The sequence below is a fragment of the Erpetoichthys calabaricus genome, chromosome 4 (assembly GCF_900747795.2).
Source record: "Erpetoichthys calabaricus chromosome 4, fErpCal1.3, whole genome shotgun sequence".
Taxonomy (NCBI): Eukaryota; Metazoa; Chordata; class Cladistia; order Polypteriformes; family Polypteridae; genus Erpetoichthys; species Erpetoichthys calabaricus.
In genome coordinates this window covers 57751067-57777184 of record NC_041397.2, presented here as the reverse complement: position 1 = coordinate 57777184, position 26118 = coordinate 57751067, and the positions used below count along the sequence as shown (strand labels likewise).

Sequence of the window (26118 nt, the reverse complement as noted above, 5' to 3'; positions counted from 1 at the left end):
TAGAGTGAGTATAGAAAACCTTCGACTCCGACTTCTCACTATACAGTACCAACAACTTGAACTCCAGGTCAATTACTCTGTTTGTAGTTAGACTAATATATTTACTATGTTAGATTTAAAGAACACAACATACAAGAAACAAGGTGTTTCATCACTGCCAGCATGAGTCATCAGCCTACTCTTTAGCAACCTAACCTGTTCAAGTTTAGGATTAAAGATTGTAGTGATGCTGTTATGGCTTACAGACGCTGTATACAGTACCAACAACTTGAACTCCAGGTCAATTACTCTGTTTGTAGTTAGACTAATATATTTACTATGTTAGATTTAAAGAACACAACATACAAGAAACAAGGTGTTTCATCACTGCCAGCATGAGTCATCAGCCTACTCTTTAGCAACCTAACCTGTTCAAGTTTAGGATTAAAGATTGTAGTGATGCTGTTATGGCTTACAGATGCTGTATACAGTACCAACAACTTGAACTCCAGGTCAATTACTCTGTTTGTAGTTAGACTAATATATTTACTATGTTAGATTTAAAGAACACAACATACAAGAAACAAGGTGTTTCATCACTGCCAGCATGAGTCATCAGCCTACTCTTTAGCAACCTAACCTGTTCAAGTTTAGGATTAAAGATTGTAGTGATGCTGTTATGGCTTACAGACGCTGAGTAACATTAAATACAAGATGTGGGAATAATCAAGCCTTGACATGTTAAGACGTTTTGGGTCAGCCTCTTGTATAATTGTGTAGTGGCTGAAAAAAGTTGAAGGTTTGTTGAAAAAGTACTTTATGAACAAGAGCCCAAAGCAGAACTGAAATGGTACAAACAAGTGTTGGTTTTAAAGTCGGAAGGGAGGAAGTGATGTCTTCTGGGTGTAGAACCAGATGTGACGTCTTCTGGGTGTGGAACTGGAAGTAATGTCATAGGGCCCATGCGGAACCTCCCACATTTGGTCTTTGGGGGATAAAGACCGAAAACTTGTATGGCTGTAGGTCTAAAAATCACCTTGTGACTTGCGGGTTCGATTCCTTGTGTAGGGCCATCCACACTCAAGAGGTTGTACCTCAGCTGAGTAATCAACCATTTAATCGCCAAAGCCTCTCATTCCACTGCTGCATACCTGGATTCCTGGGCCAACAGTTTCTGGCTCAGGAACATAATTGGTTGTTCAATACTATCGACACTTTGGCTCAGCATGGCAGGAGTCATTAAGACAGATTCCAAGTAAGGGCTTGTTTTAACCCACAAAATGAAGTTTCTACGTTATCATCCCATACCACATTGTTTGGGGCCCTCTTCTTTGTTAGATTAGTCAAGGGCGTCGAAATCTTGGAAAACTGGGAAACAAACCGGCGGTAGTAGCCCGCTAAGCCAAGAAAGGCTTGTACTTGCCTCTTGGTTTTCAGACGAGGCAAATTTAATATGGCATCCATTCTGGAGCATTGTGGTCTTATTGTACCATGACTCACTAGGTAGTCCAAGTATTTGGCCTCATTTAACCCAAAGAAACACTTCTTAAGATTAATCCGCAGACCAGCTTTCCGTAATGCCACAATATGGTTTGGACCTGCTGTAGGTGGTCCTTACGGGTGCCGGAATAGATGACCAAGTCATCCAGGTAAGCAGCACTATATGACTTATGGGGCCGGAGCACTTTATCCACCAGATGCTGGAAGGATGTAGGTCCCCCATGTAATGCAAATGGACGGACTCGATACTGCTAATGACCACTAGGGGTGCTAAACGTGGTCTTAGCCTTTGCAGGGTCCATTAAAGAAACCTGCCAGTACCAGTTTGTCATGTCAAATATTCAGCCTGTCTTAGCTTCTCAAGGAGGTTGTCTACTCATGGCATCGTGTAGGCATTGAATTGGGAGACTTGTTCTTGCAGCGCCTATTGTAAACATTATCAGTAGTTCATTATTGTATGGCACAGTACCTGATGCACTAAAAGTGTCAGTCATTAAACCATTACTTAAAAAGTCAGACCTAGACCCACACATACTAAATAATTATAGGCCTGTTTCAAATTTACCCTTTCTCTCTAAAATACTAGAAAAAGTAGTCGCCAATCAGCTTCAGTCACACCTTACGCATTACAATTTATTTGAGAAGTTCCAGCCTGGTTTCCGCACTGGTCATGGTACAGAAACGGCACTAACGCAGGTTGTAAATGACATTCTGATATCCTCTAATGAAGGAAACTCCGCTGTAATTATTTTGTTAGATTTAAGTGCAGCATTTGACGCCATTGACCATTCTATTTTACTGCACAGATGTTGGGCTTACAGGCACTGTGCTTGCTTGGTTTAGTTTTTATTTATCAAATCAATTCCAATATGTACAGAAATGTGCTGACAGTACTCCATCATTATACACAGAAGTTCAATATGGTGTCCCGCAGGGCTCAGTACTGGGACCTTTACTATTCTCAATTTACATGCTTCCACTGGGATCTATCATTAGGAAACCTAATGTTAATTTCCACTCATATGCAGATGACACCCAGTTATACCTTTCATTTAGATCAAATGAAGTTTCTCCGATGTTGTCTTTAATCAGTTGTGTTAGTGAATTAAAGGAGTGGATGGATGAGAACTACTTGTCTTTAAACACAGATAAAACAGAGATGTTAATTGTTGGAGGGAATGACGCTGATCACGACAATATTCTGTCATCATTTAACTCAGTTGGAATCTCTATTAATTTTACTGAATCAGCCCACAATCTAGGAGTTATCTTTGACTCTAGCATATCTTTTAAAGTGCATATTACAAAGTTGTACAAATCATGTTTCTTCCATCTTAAAAATGTTGGGAAATTAAGGCACTTTCTAAATAAACAGGATTCTGAGAAATTAATTCATGCATTTATTTCTAGTAGGATTGTCTACTGCAATGCTGTGTTCACTGGATGTTCAAACTGTTCTTTATACAGCCTCCCATTAATCCAAAATGCTGCTGCAAGAATTATTACAAGAACAAGAAAATATGAACACATAACTCCAGTTCTTAAATCCTTACACTGGCTCCCGGTTAAGTATAGGGCAGATTTCAAAATCCTTCTTTTAACATATAAAGCATTAAATGGCCAAGGTCCGGCTTACTTGACTGAACTTATCATGACTTACAAACCTGAGCGCACATTAAGATCTCAAGATGCCGGTCTGCTTATGATTCCAAGAATTAATAAAATAACGGTGGGAGGTCGAGCTTTTAGTTACAGGGCCCCTAAACTGTGGAATGGTCTGCCTGCTACTATAAGAGGTGCCCCTTCGGTCTCAGCTTTTAAATCCCGGCTAAAGACTCACTACTTCAGTTTAGCATATTCTGACTAGAGCTGCTGATTAACTGTATAGACTGCATCTCTTTTGTTAGTCATTAGCACTAAAACATAAGTAACATGATAGTTATACAGTAATTTGATACAAACCCTCACCTATTCTGTTTCTCTTCTCGGTACTGAAATGTGGCACTTGGTGCCACGGCCCACCTGCCAAGTTCTTTTGCCTGCCTAAGGTAAAGTCATCCCTGATGGAGGATCGCAGGAATCGTGGGAAAGAGGGGTCCTTTCATCAGATTAGTGCTATTTCAGCTGTGGAATGGCCAAATGGGGGAGGCAGCTTGATGAATGAGGTCTCCAGAATTCTAAACAAATCCAAATCATATTATGTGATATCATCTACTGTTAAATTCTACTCTGTACTTCTAAAATTTTTATTTTTTTACTGTATTGAGGATTTGTTCTGTTCTGTGAATTGTACTGTATTGTATTGACCCCCTTCTTTTTGACACCCACTGCACGCACAACCTACCTGGAAAGGGGTCTCTCTTTGAATTGCCTTTCCCAAGTTTTCTTCCATTTTTTCCCTAGAAAGGTTTTTTTTAGGAGTTTTTTCTTGTCTTCTTAGAGAGTCAAGGCTGGGGGGCTGTCAAGGGGCAGGGCCTGTTAAAGCCCATTGCAGTACTTCTTGTGTGATTTTGGGCTATACAAAAAGTAAATTGTATTGTATTGTACTTGATTAAGCAGGCGGAAGTCATTGCAGAACCTCCAACTCCTGTCAGGCGTAGAAACCAAGACAATAGGGCTGGATCAGGAACTATGACTCTCCTCTATCACACCTTGTTCCAGCATATGCTTGATGTCCAGCTCCATTTCTACTCTTTTTGCCACAGGAAGTCAATAAGGATGTTCTTGGACGATCACCCTGGCCTCTGTCACAATGTCATGTGCAATCCGTGAGGTCCAACCAGGCTTTTCACTCACTACCTCCTGGACAGACAGAATGACTGTTTAGGGATACCACCTTGTGCAAAGACCCCTACCAATTCCCGTGCAACAGCTTTAGATGTATCTGAGTGCAGTGGAACAGCTTTAGGGTATTGGGTGGCATAATCCACTAAGACTAATATATACTTGTGGTCTCTAGCTGAGGGTTCTATATTAATTCCTGGCCAGTCAAAACAGTGCTTAATTCGCTGAAGTGTTTTTTTTAGTGCCCAAGTGGGTACCAAGGAGGTGAATGTTAGCTAGCTGCTGCCGGTAGAACAATGAGACTAACAGCAGGGACCATGGTTTCCTCCCTAGTGGTTGTAGTACCAGGTGATGACGTCTCCCCTTGTAATGTCTCAGGAGTTGCCACGTCACCCTGAGCATCTGTCTCCGCTTTCTCAGCCGGCTGGGTACACGGCGTGGTAGCAGCTGTGGACGTATTTTTTTCACCAACCATTACTAGGCCCAAGTGTTGTTCCAGAGTCATTTATGTTGAATTGCTTTTATTATCAGACCAGTCTCGCCCTAGTATCACAGGAAACTGAGGGTTTTTTTAAAACAGCAACCGTTTTTAATGTCCCCTTGTAGGAGAATGTAGCATTTGGCAAAGTTATACTGACAGATGTCCCTTTGAACACAGGTTAATAATAATAATGATACATTTTATTTATACAGCACCTTTCCCATGCTCAAGGCGCTTTACAGAGTCAAAAAAAACAGCAGGGTATATGTAACATTGGATATAAATGTTTTCCTGAATAGAACAATGAAACAGATAACAAAGCATTAATTAGAATAAAGGACAATAAACCAGAGTAAAATACTAAATTCAATAGTAAAAGAAAGACCTAACAAATAACCTAATTTGTGATATAACACACACACAAATTATCCTGAACACATGGACAGAGAGGTAAACTGAAAGAAAGTGCAGAATGTTAAGTTAAAAGCCTTCCTAAATAGATGAGTTTTAAGTTGTTTTTTAAAAGAATGAATGACGTCAGCTGATGTAATTAATTTTGGGATGTCATTCCAAATTCTGGGTGTTATGGAGCTGAAGGCCCTGTCACTCATAGAATGCAGGTTAGTGTGAGGGACAACAAGATTACCAGAATCAGAGGACCTTTTGTAAGGCAAACAGGAGCATAGCGATTTAGAAGGTCACTAATGTAGTCCAGTGCAAGGCCATATAGAGCTTTGTAGGTTATTAATAGAATTTTATATTCAATCCTGTAAGACACAGGGAGCCAGTGAAGGCAAAGTAGGATGGGTGTGATGTGCTCACTGTTGCTGGTTCGTGTAAGGGCTCTTGCAGCAAATTTTGAATCAACTGGAGCTGTGATATAAGATCAGAAGGGGCACCTACCAGCAGCGAGTTACAATAATTGATGCAGGATGTGATAAAAGCATGGCCAAGTTTCTCAGCATTAGAAAAGGAGAGGAATGAGCGAACACAGGATATGTTACGGAGGTGAAAGTAGGAAAGTTTCTTAATTTGGTTTATGTGGGCAGAATAATAAAGGGAGGAATCAAAAAAGTCACCAAGATTCCTTGCATCTGAAGAAGGTCTGATGAAATCGCCGTCAAGAGTGACTGAAAAGGAGCTCATTTTCTTAAGTAGCGCTTTAGTGCCAATTTGCAGAAGTTCAGTTTTGTTGCAATTTAATTTTAAAAGAGTTCTTCTTCATCCACGTTTTAATTTCACTGAGGCAAGTTGCGAGCTGAGAAAACTGATGAAGTTGCACTTTTGACATTGAAATGCAGTTGAGTGTCATCTGCATAAACAATGATAACCCAGTCCATAGCTACAAATAATATGGCCAAGGGGAAGCATATAAATACAGAAGACATAAGGGTAGGGATGCCTGTGCGTTGAGTTTCACACAGAGGCCGTTCTGAACCTCCCAGGCTCAAAGCCGCCTGTAGATCCTTGATGATCTCAATAAGGTCTTTAATATTTTTAAATGTTTTCCCCCAGGTTGACTGAGATAGATAATCGGGAAGGGCATTTAACAGGATGAAGCAGGAAACCTGCTTGACTATTTGTCGGAGGCTATTAAGTTCTGGCCGTAGCCAGCACCAGACTTTGCCTCACAGAAGGTATGCCAGAATGGAGGTGAGTTGCCCCGGGTTGAAGCCCCACTTCTAAATTCTCCTGGCCTGGGGCTTCCACACCTTTCGCAGAATGCTCTGCCTCTGTGGGGTTTAAGTGGGTGGCCTCTCCCTCTGGAAAGTCATAATAATTCTCATGTATGTTCTTCCCCAAGCATGGCCCTATTCTGTTGGTCTCCACAGCTGGGACACTGGGTTGGAGCTGGTGTCGGTTTCCCCCGACTCTCCATGTTTGACCCCCACCCACCCAGCCAGTCAGGTGCATTACTCTCCTACCTGGACCCATGAGGGTTGAGGTTCGTCGGGTTTGCGTGCAAAGGCTTCTTCTAGGTTCTGCTCCTGGTTCCACATGGAGTTTACCATCCTGCCGATTATGCCAATGCGGGAATAATCAAGCCTTGACATGTTAACAAGGTTTGGGTCAGCCTCCCATACAAGTGTAGAGTGGCTGAAAAAAAGTTGGTTTGCTGAAAAAGGGCTTTGCAGTCAAGTGTACTTTTTAAATAATGGTTTACTAAGAAATGGCTCAGGTGCTTATATCCTGGAGTATCACATATGCTTATGCTTTTAGGCAACTAGTCATAAAACATTACTGCCTACTTATGTAATTTCTGTTGGAATCAGATAATAAATTTTAGTGTTCAATAATGCTGTTGAATTATAGACCATTTGGAAAATATTATTTAGGAAAACAGCAAGAAATTGACTGAAATGAGAAGTCTGGGTCTCATCATAAATGAATTATGTGAAATAATTGTAAGATATGAAAGAATTTAAAATATGCTAACTGTATTTTCATTTGTTTCTCTCTTTCTGAATAGCGCTCCAATCCACATGCTGCTTATCAGAATCCTGGACCAAGCACAGCACTACCCCAGAGTAGCATGGGTTATTCATCTACCTCCCAGCAGCCCCCCCAGTATTCTCACCAAACACATCGGTACTGATCTGTTCCCAGGGAATTCCTGTGCAAAGTCAGAGGGGGGCTGCAGGACTATACAGACAAGTCTTGAAACAAAGTGACAGAGAGACAGAGAAAAGCAGGCCATTATGTGGCTGTGAGAATGTACTGTAAGACCAGACCCCCAAAAACGTTTCTGCTTGCCAAGTTTTTTCATTGTCACAGAGCTAGTGGGGGCATAGCTGTGATTCCAGAATGTCTGGTTAGACTTGAAAACAATCAAACAAAACAACAAAGAAGACGATTAAATAAAAACGACTCAAATAGCACTAGCACCATTTTTGTCATTGATATGCTACTTTTCATAATTTACTTTACCTGTTGCAGTCGGGCTTAATTAAATATCAATTTTCAGTCACAGACTTTAGCAGTTTAAAGCTGTGAATGTGCTAGAGCATAAGTGTGTTTTATTGTTGAAGATGAATGTTCTTACTGAAATATCTGACCAGTCACACAGATAAAAAATACATAATCCTCCAAATTGGTACTTGAAATGTAAATGTCTTGTTATTTAACATAATTCACAATCTCAGCCTGCAAAGAAAAAATGAAGCAAAAAGCAACTATACAGTATATATGATAGGATTATTGGTACTCATTTAGTGACTTTGTGAATTGGTTAATTTTCACATTTATCAGTGTTTTATGCTCAGTGTGGAGATTTTTCTATTGTTAAACATTTTATTTACCATCTTCAGATTAATCTCCCAAAGACTGGCAATGTACTTTTTTGTGTTTGTGTGTGCGTGTGAATAAATGAGTGTGAATGCAAGCCTCTGCATCTGTGATCATGTGTGTGTGTGCGTGCGTGCGTGGGTATGTATGTGTGCATGTAATATGAGAAATTGTGTGTATACTGCCTTGACTCTGTTTCCTCTTTTATTATTTTTTTCTTTTTCTGTTACATACAACTTGACTGATAATACAGCTGCTAAATTACCAACAATAAATAAGAATAATATTGTCTCTAAAACTTGTTTGTTCATTTTGACAAAAAACATTCAAATGATTGTCCTTACTGGTGTTACTTTCTTCTGGTGTTGCAGATTTGTGAGCATGTTTTCAGCATGGATGATACGTCTCCCTCCAAACTGCTGCATTCAATTTTTAGATTTTTTTTTTCTTTATTGTTCAATAAAGTCTTTCATACTTTGTTTCAGAATGTACTTATTCCAACAAGTGCGATCTTGGAAAAGCCTTAGTAGTCAATTTAAAAAGGAAACAAAGTGTAACATTCATTGTACTGTATTAAAATATTTTACATGAATGAAGTAAGTATTCTGACAATAAAACTTAAACATTATTAAATTCTCGTTGCAAAGTGGCAGTGACTTTTCAGTGAGATACAAACAGTAAGAACATTTTGCATATAATTATATGAATGAAATGTCATAAAATAGATAGATAGATAGATAGATAGATAGATAGATAGATAGATAGATAGATAGATAGATAGATAGATAGATAGATAGATAGATACGGATTGACTATTACTGTTCTTAGTATCTTATAGTAAAAGAAACATTTTAATGAAAATGTTCCTTCAAATTTTAAATAGACTTTATCCATTCTAGCCTTTTGCCTCTTAAAACAATTCATAATACCTTAAATGTTATGGGTGTATGCATAACATGCAAGTAAAGTAAGCATGAATGTTACTTACTATCAAGCCTGTGAAAAGATAGATATTAATGATGTCCCAATTGTTGTCGAAAAGAGTGCTGACCCAGAAGTGTTTGTAAAGGTCTCAGTTCTTATTATTTGTTTATGCATCCTTGCATTGGCCATATAATTTGTCTAACTTGGTATTGCAATTTTTTTAAATCACAGAAATGGTGCAGGTTCTGTTGAAAGTATTGTTGTATTTGGGCACCAAACAATGCTAATAAGGCATTGATTTGAGATGCAGCATCAGAAGTGGGTTTAGGATCACTGTGCTCTTAGCCACAAATAATTTAATTGCATTCATCAGAGATTTACAAGTGTCTGTAAGAACTGATAAGATTTTCAGGTAAATTGTTCAACAAGAAAGAATTTTGTTCTTTTGCTGCTTACAGAAAATTAAGGTTATCCATTTTTTTCCAGATGTCCGGAAACAAGCTTGTCAGGTTGACTCATGATTCTAGATTCCAGGCTCAGTGGGAGTTGACGGCCCTTGTCCAGAACCATTTCCTGCCTTGAACCTTTGCTGCTAGGATAGGCTCCAGAACAGTAACCAGTTTGAGAAGGAAAAAATGTTTAACAAAACATATACTAATAAAATAAACAATAGATAGGAAATGTAAAGGAATAAATGTGGTATAATCGGCCTCATTTTTATATACATATCCCACTAACAATAGTGCCAAATTTACCAAAATGATGAGAATGCAGTCACCTCCAAGGTTCCCACGATTTTTTTTATTTGTTAAACCAGTGTGTTTCCATTTAAATCTGATTCCTTCAATCCCCAATCAGATTATAAGCAGCACGAAACAACACTACATGAGCAGGGAGTGAGGAATTGGGAAGTCCTCCATGAAGTATCAGTCGCTGCACAGCACCAAAAAATGAATAACAAGCTGCATCTCCTGTGATATGTTGACAACACATGGATGAAGGGGGGTGATTAGGGGGTTCCCTCATACAGTTTTAGGTGTCATGGGTGAATGTTGTAACAACAGCTGCACAGCAATTCCAAACTGCTGCGTGGGATGGGAGTGAGTGACGTAATAATAGCTGTGCAGCAGCCTGAAGAAAGGTGTGCAGCTTAGAGGGAGCATAGGTTACCACCAGAGCAAACCACAGTGTAAACTAGAAAAGCACTGTTCTATTTATCATCAGAAGCAAGGTAGCAAGTTTTTTGCTATAAAAGTGAAATACTAGTTTAATGTGTAACATCATGTTCAGTCACGAGGCACACTAACTTGTGGAAGACTAATTGAAATGTTTGTATGACGGCAGCAACCCTGGAGCCTGTTTGAATCCTGGCTGTATGACGTTAACAACTAACATACTGCTCCAGTGTCACTGTGCATGCCATTTTAATACTGGGTACAAAAAATTACAGCAAAGCAAATTACCATTTGAAGAGAAAAGGTGCCGCCTTAATTCTATTTCTTTTCCTCTTACCATTGTTTATCTCTCATTATATAAATTTTTATTTAAGGTGGTCAGTATTGTTAATGTAATTTGAATATTATGTGTTTTTATTTTAATGAAACATTGCTTTCAAAAAATTATGAGGGTTCTCATGCGTTGACATACAGTACATGTAACAAATATATTGCTTACACTTTTTCCCTAGTTACTGTATCCTAAAATCATGATACTTGTGTGTATTTCTGGTAAATTATTTTTATCCCTTTTCAGTATAGCCAATTCTTTCTGTTTTCTGAAATTTAAGATTTTTTTAAAAAGTAAGGTGCTATACCTTTTTTTTTTTGTTTGTTTGTTTAATTGAGTGTACTGAAAAATATAATCCTACTCTTTGCCTCATTCGGAGTGTTTAGAGTAGTAAGCCTTTGTACCATTTTCTTTAAAACTGTATGCAGTTTAAAATTTCAGGATAAAAGTTAAGCCGTCCTTACTGTGACAGCCTTGAAGCTTTTGTTTTATTTAATGATCTGATTTTTATACATTTTACAAGAGAACACAAAATGTTCTAGTCCTTGAAAGGAATGTATTTTCTATTTTCAGCTGTGTACTGGTTGTATGACTATTCTGATGTGTACAGAACTGTAGAATAGGGATTATCATTTTTTCTTCTCTTCAGAGTATTTTGGTTAATAGTCATAAGTAACATTTTTTCTTTCTGCTATTACATCTCTTTAATTCAGTAAATAGTTCAGAGTAATCATTCTGTAAACGTCGGTCTTTAGCATGTCATGTTGCAAGTTGTTCATCTAGAATCAACAGGAATTAAACTGACAGTCCCTAAATATTACTGAGACACTTCTTCATTGAGCATCAAATCCATAACTCAACCGTCATATAGGGCCTAGTCTGCTCCTCAGAGGATCAGTAACATGTTGAGAAGGAAACTGGAAACTAAATAAATGAAGAAGAGGTGTAATGCATTCAACATTATCTGTAGCACTAATGAATACATGAGAACACAGACTTCCACCTTTAAGGTAACAGCAGCCCTGTTGTAAATTAATGTACATTAAGTAGTCTCAAGGTTATGGTTAAGAGATGCTGAGAAGCAAGGCAGCAGTGACAGCTCACACTTGGACATGAGAGGAGCTCAAAGAAGGAACAGAAAGATAAACATTGCAAAGCCTCAAAGGTGCTTTTTTTAAAAGCGTTTTAGCATCGCTTGACCCATACTGTGTGTAGAAAACAGAAGTGACTATTACTGAGCATGAGATTTGCCAATACACGGAACACTTAACAAATCCTTAATCCTGTGAGATGCTTAGACTATTGTTAGCCTCATGTCTGCTTAATATACTTTTGCATTGCTGCTTGAAACCAACATCTTGCTTTAGATTATGTGTACCAATGTGAAAAGGGTGAAATGAAGGTATGTAGTTTTTACCCGTAGATATTTAGACACATGCATTTCAGTTTTGTTTTGCTGCAGTCAGGACACACAGACTCCATTGTCCATCTATCCAATGACTTTATCTGCTTATTCCACTTTAGGGTCACAAAACTTATGACACTGGCATCATAGGCTGGAACTGGTTGTCCACTGCAGAACAAATTCACATATTCCTACATTTACACCCTTTCACAATTTATGTTCACATCTTTGAAAACTCAGTAGAAGAAAATGGAGTAACAAAAGGAATTCAATGCAAAAATCATGAATATTCCTGTGAGTTTTGCCACCCTTAAGATATCTCATCAGTATTCCAGAGTGGGGTTTAGCCTTCAACCAAAACACAATGTAGTATAAACAAAAATACTGTAAAGTCAGTTTTGAATGAAAATAAAACACAACCATTAGCTGAATCAAGCGTTAGTGATGACAGTGTAAGTGGATACACGGATGTATACGATGCTATGCAACCGAATTGCTGTGAAATTCTGTCATTTCGGTCGTCTGGAGTTTCACCATGGTGTGAGTAGGTGCGTAGCAAAAAGGCAAAATGATTGCCATCAAGTAAAAGAACAAGAAAGCCGTTGGCCACCTAACCACTGTTCACAAGGCAACAACTCTGTTCATGTGAGGAAATGCGCTGTGGTAGCCTACAATAACACATCTGACATTGTACCCTCTCATGCTGAAGCAACTGAAAAAGTATTCTGAGAAAAGTGTGCAAAGAAACACTACTACTGTCCCGATTACTGTGTCGGGCTGTATTTTGGTGACTGTCTCAAACCTCGTTACACGAAGGATGTGTACTGAATCTACCGTACATGCTCCTTCCAGGAGCTCCATTCCCGTCCACCTGGTCTCCTCCAGGTCTCACTCACTCATGCCTTTCTCTCAGTTCCCAACTTTAACCTCCTTTCTTTTTTTCTTCCATTCTGATTCTCCTTTTCATTTCTCCCCTTCTGTCCCCTGCAGGCTCCTTTAACCTCTGCCACTAACAAGCCATGAAATTAAATTGTTGGCAAAAATTGCTTTCTAATTAAGCAACTGGATTAGAACAGAAACCTGTAGCAACTGCGGCCCTCCAGGACTGAGATTGAGGACCCCTGGTCTACAATATCATAAGGGGCCCATCGATTGTGCCAATCAGGCACTGCCATTTTACACTCTCATGCACGAGCAACAGAAAAAAAATTATAAAAAAGTGCACAAAGAAACCACACTTGTGCTGTCCTGATTGGGCTGTGCGTTAGTGACTGTCTCGAAAAATATTACATGAAGGATGTGTGATAAATCTGCATCAGTACAGCAGTGGACACTAGACATACCTTTCCTACTGTATTTATGCGGACATTTTGGTATTTACATGTTTCTTTTAAACATAATAACATTTTTTCTCGTTGAAGTTTTAACGTTTTTCGCTCATCTTCTGGGAATAAACATAACGTTGAGGAGGCTACCAAAACCTCCAAAAGTTGTTAATTTCTTAACCCATTTCTCATGGAGTGGAACTTCTAACTGCACTGCACTTTTCGTTTGATGGGGTACCGAAAAGAAGCTTTGAAAAATTGTTTAACAAAAAAAATAAAGTTTAGCTGTCAGATGTTCTTGTGAGATAATCAACGTCCAAAAACGTGCTTACCCATAGGCCTCATTTCTGGTAGGAGCACCAGCAACAAGTTCCTCAGACCTTTCAAGTTCTTATCTATCTAAGAGCTTTGAGGAAAGAGTCGCCTCTTGTTCAGCAGAATATCCTGCACCACAGATGACAAATATCCACCAGGTGTGCCAACACTATGCCGTGACAGCCACATCTCATGCATTGTGCCATTAGCTGGCCATTGCAACTGACCCCTTTACTCCTGTACCTTAGCTAGTCCGCCTTCCACCCAAAAGTGACCAGCTTCACAGATTATAACCTCCTTAATCACACAAATTATATTCCCCTTATTCTCTGATTCAGTTTGATAGACATCCTCTAATGTTGAGTTCCTGACGTATCAAGGCATTCAGATGAATTTGGAGTCTCCTTTCAAAACCGACCCAGTGTGACTCCTACGCTCTGCCATAAGATTCTGACTTTTCTGCTCTGTGACCCACTTACTGCTTGTGTGGCTGTCATTTAGAAGATGTGACAAACCGGATTATGCGTCTCTGCTGCCCTCGTATGTACTTTCTATGTAAAGCAGCAACAGCTGGTCCAAGTGGGCACTGCTAAACAACTTGGCAGTTATTAAACATCAGGATTGTTCGGCCTTCTATTCATAGAAGTGACAGCTGTTGGAGAAGATTGGGAGTGAAAGGCTGTAGTGAGGCCGAGTTTAACTGCGCCGGTATTACCTGCCACGCTCGTGCTGTGCTGCGCCATTACACCCTTTAACGCTTTGTATTTCTGTTAAAATGTGAGTAAAATGTGAAACATGAAACCAACTATACAACTGCATTGTGACTGTGTGGGCAGCGTGCTGTACCGTCTATAGCCCTGGAACTTAAACCTTGAGGCTAGCAGTTCTCATTTTGTGACCCCGAGCAAGCCACTTGACCTGCCGCTGCTCTAACTGTAAAAATGATTGAAATAATTGTAATGGATATGAAATGAAAATTATGGACACTGATGCTTAATAGCAGAACATCTTCCTAAGATAAGATAAAGTATGGAAACTACATGTGAAGTACTACAACAAATGACAATGCTGGCGCATGATATGTGGACTGTTATTAATGCCGTGTGACAAATCCTTGGGATTTACATTGTAGTTGTGGCCAAGTAAACAAGGTGCTCAACTACTACCCAGAAAAATGCCAGTTCACTTCTCACCATTGGCTCAATTTGACGTTTTTGTCTTCATTTTGCCGTCAGATGACTAGTTACCATTTCACTGCACACACGACGATACAACTACTACAACTACTGGAGGCTGAAAGGAATAATCATAATAATATCACCTAACATTCTCAAAGAAAGGGTTGTGTGGGACTGGAGCATCTCTCACTCGCGCTGGGCTCAAGGCCATGACGATTCCCACACACCGCTAATTTAGAAGAATGGTAATCATTATTGTGATAATAACTGCAGAGTCTGGATTACAGCACAGAACACTGCAGTGCGGCCCCGGCTGACAAGACGTGAAGGATAATCCCTGGATCAGTCTGCGGAGCTCGAGGCTTTACTGCCTCATGTGCTTAAGAAACTCGAAAATGTGTTTGTGCCACTTTAGCATAAATCGCTAATAAGGACCTATTTGAGGGGCCTCAAGTTCAGTCCTGGGGGGCTACCGTGACTGCAGGTTTTTGTTCCAGCCAAATTACTAAATAAGAAGGCCAATAACAATTTAGTAACTTTACAGCTTATTCATTCTGCCGCATTTGTCATTCATATATTGTAGATTTTTCAATTACCGAGGATATCACTAAAATAATTTGTGGCCAGGAGCAGATTTGTAATTCTCAGTCCCTCACTTTTTCTCTTCCATGACTTTCCAAATATTTTATTAAAACTGAAAGTTCATGACAAACACAATCTGGTGGAAATGACACCATGCTGGATGGTGGGGAGAAGCTGCTGGCTCCGTTGTCATTTGTGTCTGTGGAAAAACAAAAGCTTCACTCTTTATTTAGGTGACAGGCCAAACCTTTATTTCTAACCTGCAGTTAGACGTCTCCACTTTACAAAGATGAAATTCTGGAAGGAAAATGCAGAAGCCGACTTTTGGCCCGAAGTAGCTGATCAGAGGTAACCTGCCAAACTGGGTCTCTAGTTGGTTAATCGGCAGGAGACCAAAAGTTCACATAAGAGGAGAACAGAGTGAGGTTATCGGGGGTCTGTCCTGGAACCATTGCTTTTTCTGATTTATATTCTGGTGTAGCTAGTGAACTTGTTACATTTGCAGATGACTTTATAATTGGAGAAATGACAGACATTGAGGAGACAGCAAAAAGAATTCAAACTGACCTTGGCAACCTTCAGAACTGGGCAAACACTTGAAAAATGCAGTTTAATGTAGAAAAGTGCAAAGTTGTACACATGGGCAAAAAGAACTTTAATTTTAAATACAAGATGGGAGACACTGTCATGCAGAAAACAACCTCTGAAAAGGATTTAGTGGTATTTATTGATGCAACATTTTCATTGACTAAGCCACAGGTGTCAAACTCCAGGCCTGGTGGGCCTCAGTGGCTGCAGGTTTTCATTCTCACCCTTTTCCTAATCAGTGACCAGTTTTCATTGCTAATTAACTCCTTTTCCCTTCCTTTTAACATCCCTGTTTTTAAGGATTCAGTCCTCTGAATTGATTCGTTTCTTCATTAAATGGCAACCAAACAGAAATGAGACGTGAAACGAGCCAACAGATGACCAACTAAACTGGAACATCAAACTCCAACCAGTTATTTAATGAGAAGCCAATTCTTGCTGTTAATTAAACCCGTTACTTAATTCCATAGCTTGCTGCTGCTCTCATTCTGCTACAGCAGACATTTCCCAAAGTGTTGATTTTCTGTTTCTGATTATTGACCTGAGAGATCAACCTTACAGAGACTCTCACCTTTCTTTATGTTCAGATAATGTGGTTAGCTGGTCACCTGTTTGCTCGCTTTGTGTCTCATTATTGTTTGGCTGCTAATTAAGGAAATAGAAAGAACTAAGGGGTCTGAGTCGAGTTAATTAAATCTAAGGCAAAAGAAATTAATTAGCAGGAAAAACAGGTCACTAGTTAAGAAGGTGGTTAGAATGAAAACCTGCAGCCATTGCGGCCCTCCTGGACTGGAGTTCGACACCTCTGGAAGCAATGCACAGAAGCAATTAGAAAGGGAAATTAAATTCTAAAAACTGTTGAATTTAAGTCAAGGGATGTTCTGCTCAAACTATATAATGCACTTGTAAGACAAGAAAGACATAGCAGCACTTGTAGCTGTGCAGAGGGGAGCTACCAAACACATCCCAAGACTTAAAGACATGTCCTACTCTGACAGACTTTGAGATTTAAACAGAGAAGACAGCGTGGGGACCTACTCCAGGTCTTCAAAATGCACAAAGGCATTGATAAAGTAGATCCAGCAACATTTTTTCACATTAAGGGTGAATCGTGTACTCGTGGACACCAGTGGAAATTAAAACTGAAGCCAGGAAGCACTTCTTTATACCAAGAGCTGTGGGACTGAAACAAACTACTGAGACATGGGGTTGAAGCAGAGACCTTGACAACCTTTAAGAAGGGCCAGCTTAGCTATCAGCTAAACAAATGGACTTGATGGACTGAATAGTCTCCTCGTTTGTCAAATTTCTTATATTCTGTGTTCTTATGCACAAGCTGACTGGTGGACTGAATTAGATGATGGTCATGCTGGTCATAATGCACACAATGCTAAAGCAGCCCTTCTGGGAGTCAGCAGACATTGGGGCCAACACACCAGTCCTTAGTGTTGTGCAAGTTCACACCTCACAAGAACTCACTCAAAGTTCAGTTCACTCAGATTAAAATGAATATAAATTCATGTTCATAGTTCACCATTTCAATTTTGAACTAGTTCATATTCAGTTCATTTTATATTTTTTAATAAATGACCCATGAGTTTATTGTTTTCAATTTTGCATGCCTTATATTAGGCTATTACAGTGTTCTTGAATAAAATTATGAATTATGAAGACTTTCTTTTATTTAAATACACTTTATTGGGTTATACCCAACAACAAATACGTATAACCATATATGCTAATTTTCTCCCGGTCAAAAAAAAATTAAAAATATGCAAGTATCCATATAAATTACTGCTCTATTTCCAACCGTGTGACATAAATGGTGACTGTGGGCCCAGAGTGCAGGTGAACTAACCTATCATGCTGCCAGTCAAAATTCACGTCACATACTGCATGTCCAACGGGGAAAAATATAAAGTGGCCTCTCAAAGTACAACGTTTTCCTAAAAGCGAAAGCGGAGCTTCACCACATGCTCGTGTCAGCGGGGGTGCAGCTTAAGCACAAGCAGGCAGACACAGACAGGGCCTATTTGATTTTACTTTATTTTTTCCGAATACAAAAAAACAGCAAAAAATTTGTACAAAATAAATATTCATAAAAATCCACTGTTTGTGCTTATCCAAATACCGTATTCAGATTTGGCTCCACTCCTACATTACAGGGTAAGGCAAAATGTTTAATCTGGGCCTAAACCAGATCCAGAATGTCACATAAAACTGAACGAGCTCACGGTCAAGAGCTTCACTCGCAAATACGTTACGTTAAGTTCACCGTTCATAGAAAAATGAGTTTGTTCAATGAATGCGCTCTTTTGAGCTATAGCTCATGCACAACACTGCCTGTTCTCCTCTAATGTCTTTCATTCAGGCCCTTCTAACAATTACACAATACATTTAAAAATATTCATATTAATTATAAAGTGTGGATTTAATGTGGGATTGCATTTCAGGAATAAACTTGACAACCAGCAGTAAATTGATTTGGAGAATTTTGGCGATGCAGGCAGAGTTATAGAAGTTTCAAGTGAGAGAAATCATGCAGCATCTTTTTAATTTTATTTTTATAACATATTAAAACATGTCTGAATATGCACCTTTAAAAAGTCATGCCCTATGTAAATAAAGATTACAATTTTATTGACTAACCCCAATCCAGCCATAAATCTGACTCCTTTTGATAACATCGAACATTTAATGGTTGCTTGGAAGACAACAGTGTGTGGCTTTTCTAAGTTTGATTTCGAGATGGTTAGTAGTGTAGCTTCTCTGATCCAGGGTGCTGGGTATGAGTCCTGTGTCGCCAGGTTCTTGTCTTGTCTGTGTTTTCTGTGTCTACATGGATGTTCTTCTTGGTTCTCCAATTTTCCTCCCACATCTTCAAAGATGTGCAGCTTAAATGAAATGAGGGCTGTGCTCACCAGCAGCGAATTCCCCTCAAACCCACACCAAGATGGTAGCAGCAGGAGCAGACTCATGGCCTCCAGGTCACAGTACCAAATGAGTTTTACGCTGCAGCAGACTCTCACTCTCTCTCAGCCTCACCATTTGTTCCTGCTGAGGACTTCATGCAACTGTTCAGAGGGAGTTCTCCTTCACCATTTCTTGCTCCGAGGTCCCAGGTGTACAGTCAGCTTCTGTGTGAGGATGTGAAAGTGAGCCAAACCCCTGAGCTATTTCTCACCGGTGACGAACGGCAATTCTAAATGGGTGTGTGCACATGATGGACTGCCACCCTTTTCAGGTTCTCTTCTTGCTTTGTGTCTAATGTCGCTGGTTCATTACAAAGATCTGACAATGTTGTGCTTAGGCCATCCTCCTGTATCTTTGTTTGCTGCCGAGAACTGTCTCTCTTGGTTTTAAAGGTGGCCGACAGGTTGCCGCCTTTTTATTCCACTGATCTCAATTTCTAAACTACAAACTTACTTTCTTTACATGCGGGGACACTGAAGGAGGGCAGCAGGTGTTAAGTGTACTTTCTTGATTTGTGTACAGCAGTGGAAAAATAATTTGAAATAATGATAAAGATCACGTGACACACAATGAAGTTTACAAACGGACATCTGCATATATTCTATCCAGAATGAAAAAATAGTCCTGGTCATGAAGTGGACAGGGAGGTGAAGAGCTGAGAAAAAAGAGAAATCAATAGTGAGCAGAAAGTCAAAACCTACAATTCAAAGCTCATAGCCACAAAACCAAACCATACCGTACGGATATACTCGCGGATAAGTTCTCCCGTGGATAAGTTGGGCTTGATTTTACAGTTGTGATAGATAAGGGGCGCTCTCACTCCCTTGAACCCTCGGACAATACGCCAGACACCGGATAAAAGTCCAAATATGATATTTATTATAATAATACTGTGCACAAAGCACCACCACTCCACAAATCTCCAATAAACCATACACAATAAACAAATCACAATAATCCTCCACTCCCGGACGCTTAGCCACCCTGCCTCCCAACTCGGCTCATTGCTGGGATTTCCCAGAGTCCTTTTAAAGTCTTTGACCCGGAAATGCTTCTGATCCCCCCAGTCCATGTGATTCCTAGCACTTCTGGGTCAGATCAAAACTCCTCTTTTCTTCAGCCTGGAAGTATATCATTTCTTCCATTTCCATGATTGTGAATTACTTCTGGGCTATATGGAAAGTATAAATCCCTGGGCCTTCCTGCAACGTCCTCCAGTAGCCCCCATGGTATCCAGCAAGGCTGTGATGAAAGACTCCAAGTTCCATGATGCCCTGCTAGAATTCGGGGCCCTTCCATGTTGCAGGGATGGCTCCATCTGGCGGCTTGGGGGTGTTAGCCAGCAATCCTTCACACAGTATAATTTCTGGTATTTTATAATGTCGGTCATATAAGTCGAATGTGGAAAACTGACACTATTGGTCCAAGAGATTATGACATGCTAACACCCACATGAGAGAGTAACCACGGAGCGCACTGCCTTTTGTTTTATGTATTGTGCCTACGTGACCACACAGAAATGCCCGAACTATTCCGAAGCAGCGTTTGCACTGTTTTGTGTTTTAAGGATCTCACACCCTCATACAGTGCATCCGGAAAGTATTCACAGTGCATCACTTTTTCCACATTTTGTTATGTTACAGCCTTATTCCAAAATGGATTAAATTCATTTTTTTCCTCAGAATTCTACACACAACACCCCATAATGACAACGTGAAAAAAGTTTACTTGAGATTTTTGCAAATTTATTAAAAATAAAAAAATTGAGAAAGCACATGTACATAAGTATTCACAGCCTTTGCCATGAAGCTCAAAATTGAGCTCAGGTGCATCCTGTTTCCCCTGATCATCCTTGAGATGTTTCTGCAGCTTAATTGGAGTCCACCTGTGGTAAATTCAGTTGATTGGATATGATTTGGAAAGGCACACACCTGTCTATAGAAGGTCCCACAGTTGACAGTTCATGTCAGAGCACAAACCAAGCATGAAGTCAAAGGAATTGTCTGTAGACCTCCGAGACAGGATTGTCTCGAAGCACAAATCTGGGGAAGGTTACAGAAAAATTTCTGCTGCATTGAAGGTCCCAATGAGCACAATGGCCTCCATCATCCGTAAGTGGAAGAAGTTCGAAACCACCAGGACTCTTCCTAGAGCTGGCCGGCCATCTAAACTGAGCAATTGGGGGAGAAGGGCCTTAGTCAGGGAGGTGACCAAGAACCCGATGGTCACTCTGTCAGAGCTCCAGAGGTCCTCTGTGGAGAGAGTAGAACCTTCCAGAAGGACAACAATCTCTGCAGCAATCCACCAATCAGGCCTGTATGGTAGAGTGGCCAGACGGAAGCCACTTCTTAGTAAAAGGCACATGGTAGCCCGCCTGGAGTTTGCCAAAAGGCACCTGAAGAACTCTCAGACCATGAGAAAGAAAATTCTCTGGTCTGATGAGACAAAGATTGAACTCTTTGGTGTGAATGCCAGGCGTCACGTTTGGAGGAAACCAGGCACCAACCCTACAGTGAAGCATGGTGGTGGCAGCATCATGCTGTGGGGATGTTTTTCAGTGGCAGGGACTGGGAGACTAGTCAGGATAAAGGGAAAGATGACTGCAGAAATGTACAGAGACATCTTGGGTGAAAACCTGCTCCAGAGCGCTGTTGTCCTCAGACTGGGGCGACGGTTCATCTTTCAGCAGGACAACGACCCTAAGCACACAGCCAAGATATCAAAGGAGTGGCTTCAGGACAACTCTGTGAATGTCCTTGAGTGGCCCAGCCAGAGCCCAGACTTGAATCCGATTGAACAACTCTGGAGAGATCTTAAAATGGCTGTGCACCGACGCTTCCCAATCAACCTGATGGAGCTTGAGAGGTGCTGCAAAGAGGAATGGGCGAAAATGGCCAAGGATAGGTGTGCCAAGCTTGTGGCATCATATTCAAAAAGACTTGAGGCTGTTGAGGCATCGACAAAGTATTGAGCACAGGCTGTGAATACTTATGTACATGTGATTTCTCAGTTTTTTTATTTTTAATAAATTTGCAAAAACCTCAAGTAATCTTTTTTCACGTTGTCATTATGGGGTGTTGTGTGCAGAATTCTGAGGAAAAAATGAATTTAATCCATTTTGGAATAAGGCTGTAACATAACAAAATGTGGAAAAAGTGATGCACTGTGAATACTTTACGGATGCACTGTACACCTTTATCGTAACAGCATCCCTTATCTACGATGGAGCATTCGATCAGAAGAAAATATGAAGCTGGTTTTAAATTAAAAGTCGTTGAAGTAGTGAAAGAAATTGGTAACTGTGCTGCTGCTGCAACAAAATTCGATGCATCTGAGAAACTGATGTGAGATTGGAGGAGGCAAGAAGATGTATAAAAAAAATTGTCGCATTTTTGAACGGGCGTACAAGTCGGGGTCTGATTTTATGATCGACTTTTTGGGTTTCAAGACCCAACTTCTACACAGGTATTTATGGTATATCACAAAGCAAAAAAAAAAAAGAAACAGAGCAAGAGATGTCAGGACCAAAATTAAGCAAGAACATTACATTTCTTTATTAATGATCATAATATCAGAACGCATACTTAGATCACCCTGCCATCTTTTATATTTGGGGAATGTGACAGGCAACAATCCAGTCACAGCCATCCGACACTTCACACAATTGTATGTTTGGCAGTAAACTGCTGGTGTGTCCCATTCTATCCTGCCTTGCACCATTAGCTACTAAGAAAGGCTCCACTCCCAAACCTTTCAAGTCTGAATAAATATAAATTCATAGCTGGTGGCATGGATCGTGGACTATCTTACAAACAGACCTCAGTATGTGCGTCTCGGGAACTGCAGGTCTGACATTGTGGTCAGCAACACAGGAGCGCCGCAGGGGACTGTACTTTCTCCGATCCTGTTCAGCCAATATACATCAGACTTCCAATACAACTCGGAGTCCTGCCACGTGCAAAAGTTTGCTGACGACACTGCTATCATGGGCTGCATCAGGAGTGGGCAGGAGGAGGAGTGTAGGAACCTCATCAAGGACTTTGTTAAATGGTGCGACTTAAACCACCTACAACTGAACACCAGCAAAACCAAGGAACTGGTGGTGGATTTTAGGAGACCCAGGCCCCTCATGGACCCCGTGATCATCAGAGGTGACTGTGTGCAGAGGGTACAGACCTATAAATACCTGGGAGTGCAGCTGGACGATAAATTGGACTGGACTGCCAATACTGATTCTCTGTGCAAGAAAGGACAGACCTGACTATACTTCCTTAGAAGACTGGCATCCTTCAACATCTGCAGTAAGATGCTGCAGATGTTCTATCAGATGGTTGTGGCGAGTGCCCTCTTCTACGCAGTGGTGTGCTGGGGAGGCAGCATTAAGAAGAAGGACGCCTCACGCCTGGACAAACTGGTGAGGAAGGCAGGCTCTATTGTTGGCATAGAGCTGGACGGTTTGACATCCATAGCAGAGCGATGGGCACTCAGCAGGCTCCTGTCAATCATGGAGAATCCACTGTATCCACTAAATAATGTCATCTCCAGACAGAGGAGCAGCTTCAGCGACAGACTGCTGTCAATGTCCTGCTCCACTGACAGACTGAGGAGATCATTCCTCCCCCAAACTATGCGACTCTTCAGTTCCACCAGAGGGGGTAAACGTTGAACATTATTCAAGTTATTGTCTGTTTTTTACCTGCATTTTTTATTACTCTTTAATTTAATATTTTTTGCTGCTGGAGTATGTGAATTTCCCCTTGGGATTAATAAAGTATCTATCTATCTATCTATCTATCTATCTATCTATCTATCTATCTATCTATCTATCTATCTATCTATCTATCTATCTATCTATCTATCTATCTATCTATCTATCTAAATTAGTTTGTCAAATGAGCAGAAAAGAGCAGAAGCACCTCATCTCTGTTATTATCCTTTAACATCACGGCTGCACTCACTCTGAGAGCCTTGACCATGGGATCCTGCAGACACAGAATAGAAAAGCTGCCACAGGGGTGGGTTGCCACCTGGCCAAGGTCTCCAGGACTCTGACTGGGCCTGGCTTTGTCTGCTCTTACCTACCATGGAGTCCTCTTGAGGAATGTTGCTGACTGGAGTTTTTGTTTTCTTCTCCTCCACTGTCAACTGGCCGTAACTCAATTAGAATGTTAGCAGACTTCTATTAGAATGATTTTTTTTTTTTTTTTTTGACCAAATTGAATTTGCTCAGTTTTAATATAATATTAAAGGACTTGTATAGATCTGACCCATTTATGTTAATCAAGTGGAAACTGCTTTGTTAAGATAATGGATTTAGTTTTACATATTAATTGTACATTATATAATTAGTCGTCTGTAAACCCGTTCTGGCATTCTGGGCCTGCACTCAGTAAAGAGAAATTGGAATTAAGTTGAAAGTCTCACAAAGACGTGACTTGTTTAAAATAGTCAGGAAATTGCATCCCAGGTGAAATATTGAAGGTGGATGTCGACAGAAATCTATTAGTGTTTAAAACTGACAGTTAAAGTCTCACAGCGCACAACATGACATTCAACTTCACTGGAGTGTGGCAAATCCACCTTAATAAAACGACAAGTGTCTGTCCGGATTCTGTGTTTCTGTTATATGCCATTTGGCATGGGATTTGTAAAAGAAGGGCTAATGTTTGCAATGTACCATCTGTTGGAATGAAACATGCAATGCATTTTATTAGTACATGCATTGCAAAAAATTGCTATTGGTAAGTAAAAGCAGTGATAATGTTTGTTAGAATGAAAGATGCAATGCATTTTATTACAATATGCATTACAAAAATAAATTCCAATAGATGGTGCACTGCAAACGCTAATGCAGAATATGCTGATGTCTACATTTATTACTTGACATCAGATTTGAATTGATTTTAAGCCGTCTTAGGCAGGGAACACACCTAGTGTTAATCACAAAAACTCAATGGTAGTCATGAGAGTGGCCGTAGGTCCAAATGGCCTGCACGCATCTACATTTCTTACAGTGAGTAAAGAAGATTTTGCTGAGCTGTCATCTGCCCACTGTTAGTGCCAACCATATGCCTCTTGATTCCATGACGGGCTCTCAGTTACACAGACCAACATGAGAGGGTAGCAGCATGCATGGATGCTCTGGTTGCTGCCTTACTTCCCATGTTGTCAGGATGTGCTCTATCTCCCCATGATCCCTCATTTATTTTAGAAGTTTTGAACCCATTCTAGTTGTACCTGCTGATATCTGAGTGAAAAGTTACTTCTGTTAGAGATGACGTTGTTTTATTCTTTCTTCTACTTGTTTCAGAAAAATAGAAAATGTAAATGTCATATGCTGTGTGAGCACAAATACACACCATGGGGGACTTGAGCTGCCATCTGGGAGAAGTGGAAGTGAAGCCATTAAAGACAAATACATGAAAATCATTTTCTTTTATATTTTTAATGGGAAGAGGCCTTCACTTGGTTAATGGATATGCGGCTGTATTTTCAGGATCATCCGCACATTATAAGACACACAGAGAAATGTCAAGGGAGCACAGGATGAGTGGGAGGCAGAAGCCCATGTTTAATGCACCACGTCTGTGCCACTCTCTCTGCTCTCTAGTAATAACCCAGAAGGCTTCTGTAAAAGCCGCAGGGCCGCGAGGAGCATGGCAGCCTCAGAGCCTCGTCGTCGTGCTGTCCTTGTTAAACTGCTGCCACCAAAAAGCTTCCATTATTGAAAATGTTCTGGGTGCAAATGTCTGCTAAGATATCAATTTGTCTCGGTACCCTTGGCTCCAAGACTGTGAGGTGGCTGAAGGCCAATCCAGCAGCGCTGGGCACAAGAAATGAAATAATTTGGGGACACAGAGCCCGTCCATTACAGGGCACCCGGCCTCCATCACTGTAACCTGCCCGTCTCTGGGATGTTGGTGGAAAACAATTCAAGCAGGCACAAGAAGAAGGCGCACAGTCACACAGATGGCTGCAGAGTCCCAGCAGCTGCGCCACCGTGCCACCCTGGCTTACACGTACCCCTGACAATTGGCTTCACTCAGCAATGCAGGCTGAACAAGCCCCCTTGTGCTGTAGAGTCCAGTGCCTTCACCACGAGGTCAGCCTACCTGTGCTTCTTTAAACAGTTTGGGATTTTTACTAATGTGCTGAAATTCTGTCCATCCAACCCCTCCTTCCATTATTAACCCACTTCACTGATGTAAGGAGTCCATCACCTTCATTTGAAGTGGGCACTTCAGGGCTGGATTTACTGGTGTTTGACCTTCACTCAGGTAGACCTTAGCCACC

At 40.5% G+C, this 26118-nt stretch overlaps 1 protein-coding gene and 1 long non-coding RNA gene across 2 annotated transcripts in view; both read left to right on the top strand.

Moving 5' to 3' along the window:
- LOC127527477 (uncharacterized) overlaps positions 1-8662 on the top strand; it is a 31504-nt gene extending 22842 nt beyond the window's left edge. The window contains exon 3 of the long non-coding RNA XR_007934781.1: positions 7215-8662. This is a non-coding gene — a long non-coding RNA (uncharacterized LOC127527477). The remainder of the gene's footprint in view (positions 1-7214) is intronic.
- Positions 1-26118, top strand: part of cdk8 (cyclin-dependent kinase 8) — a 1217851-nt gene that overhangs the window by 277593 nt on the left and 914140 nt on the right. The gene's annotated exons all lie outside the window — the stretch shown is intronic.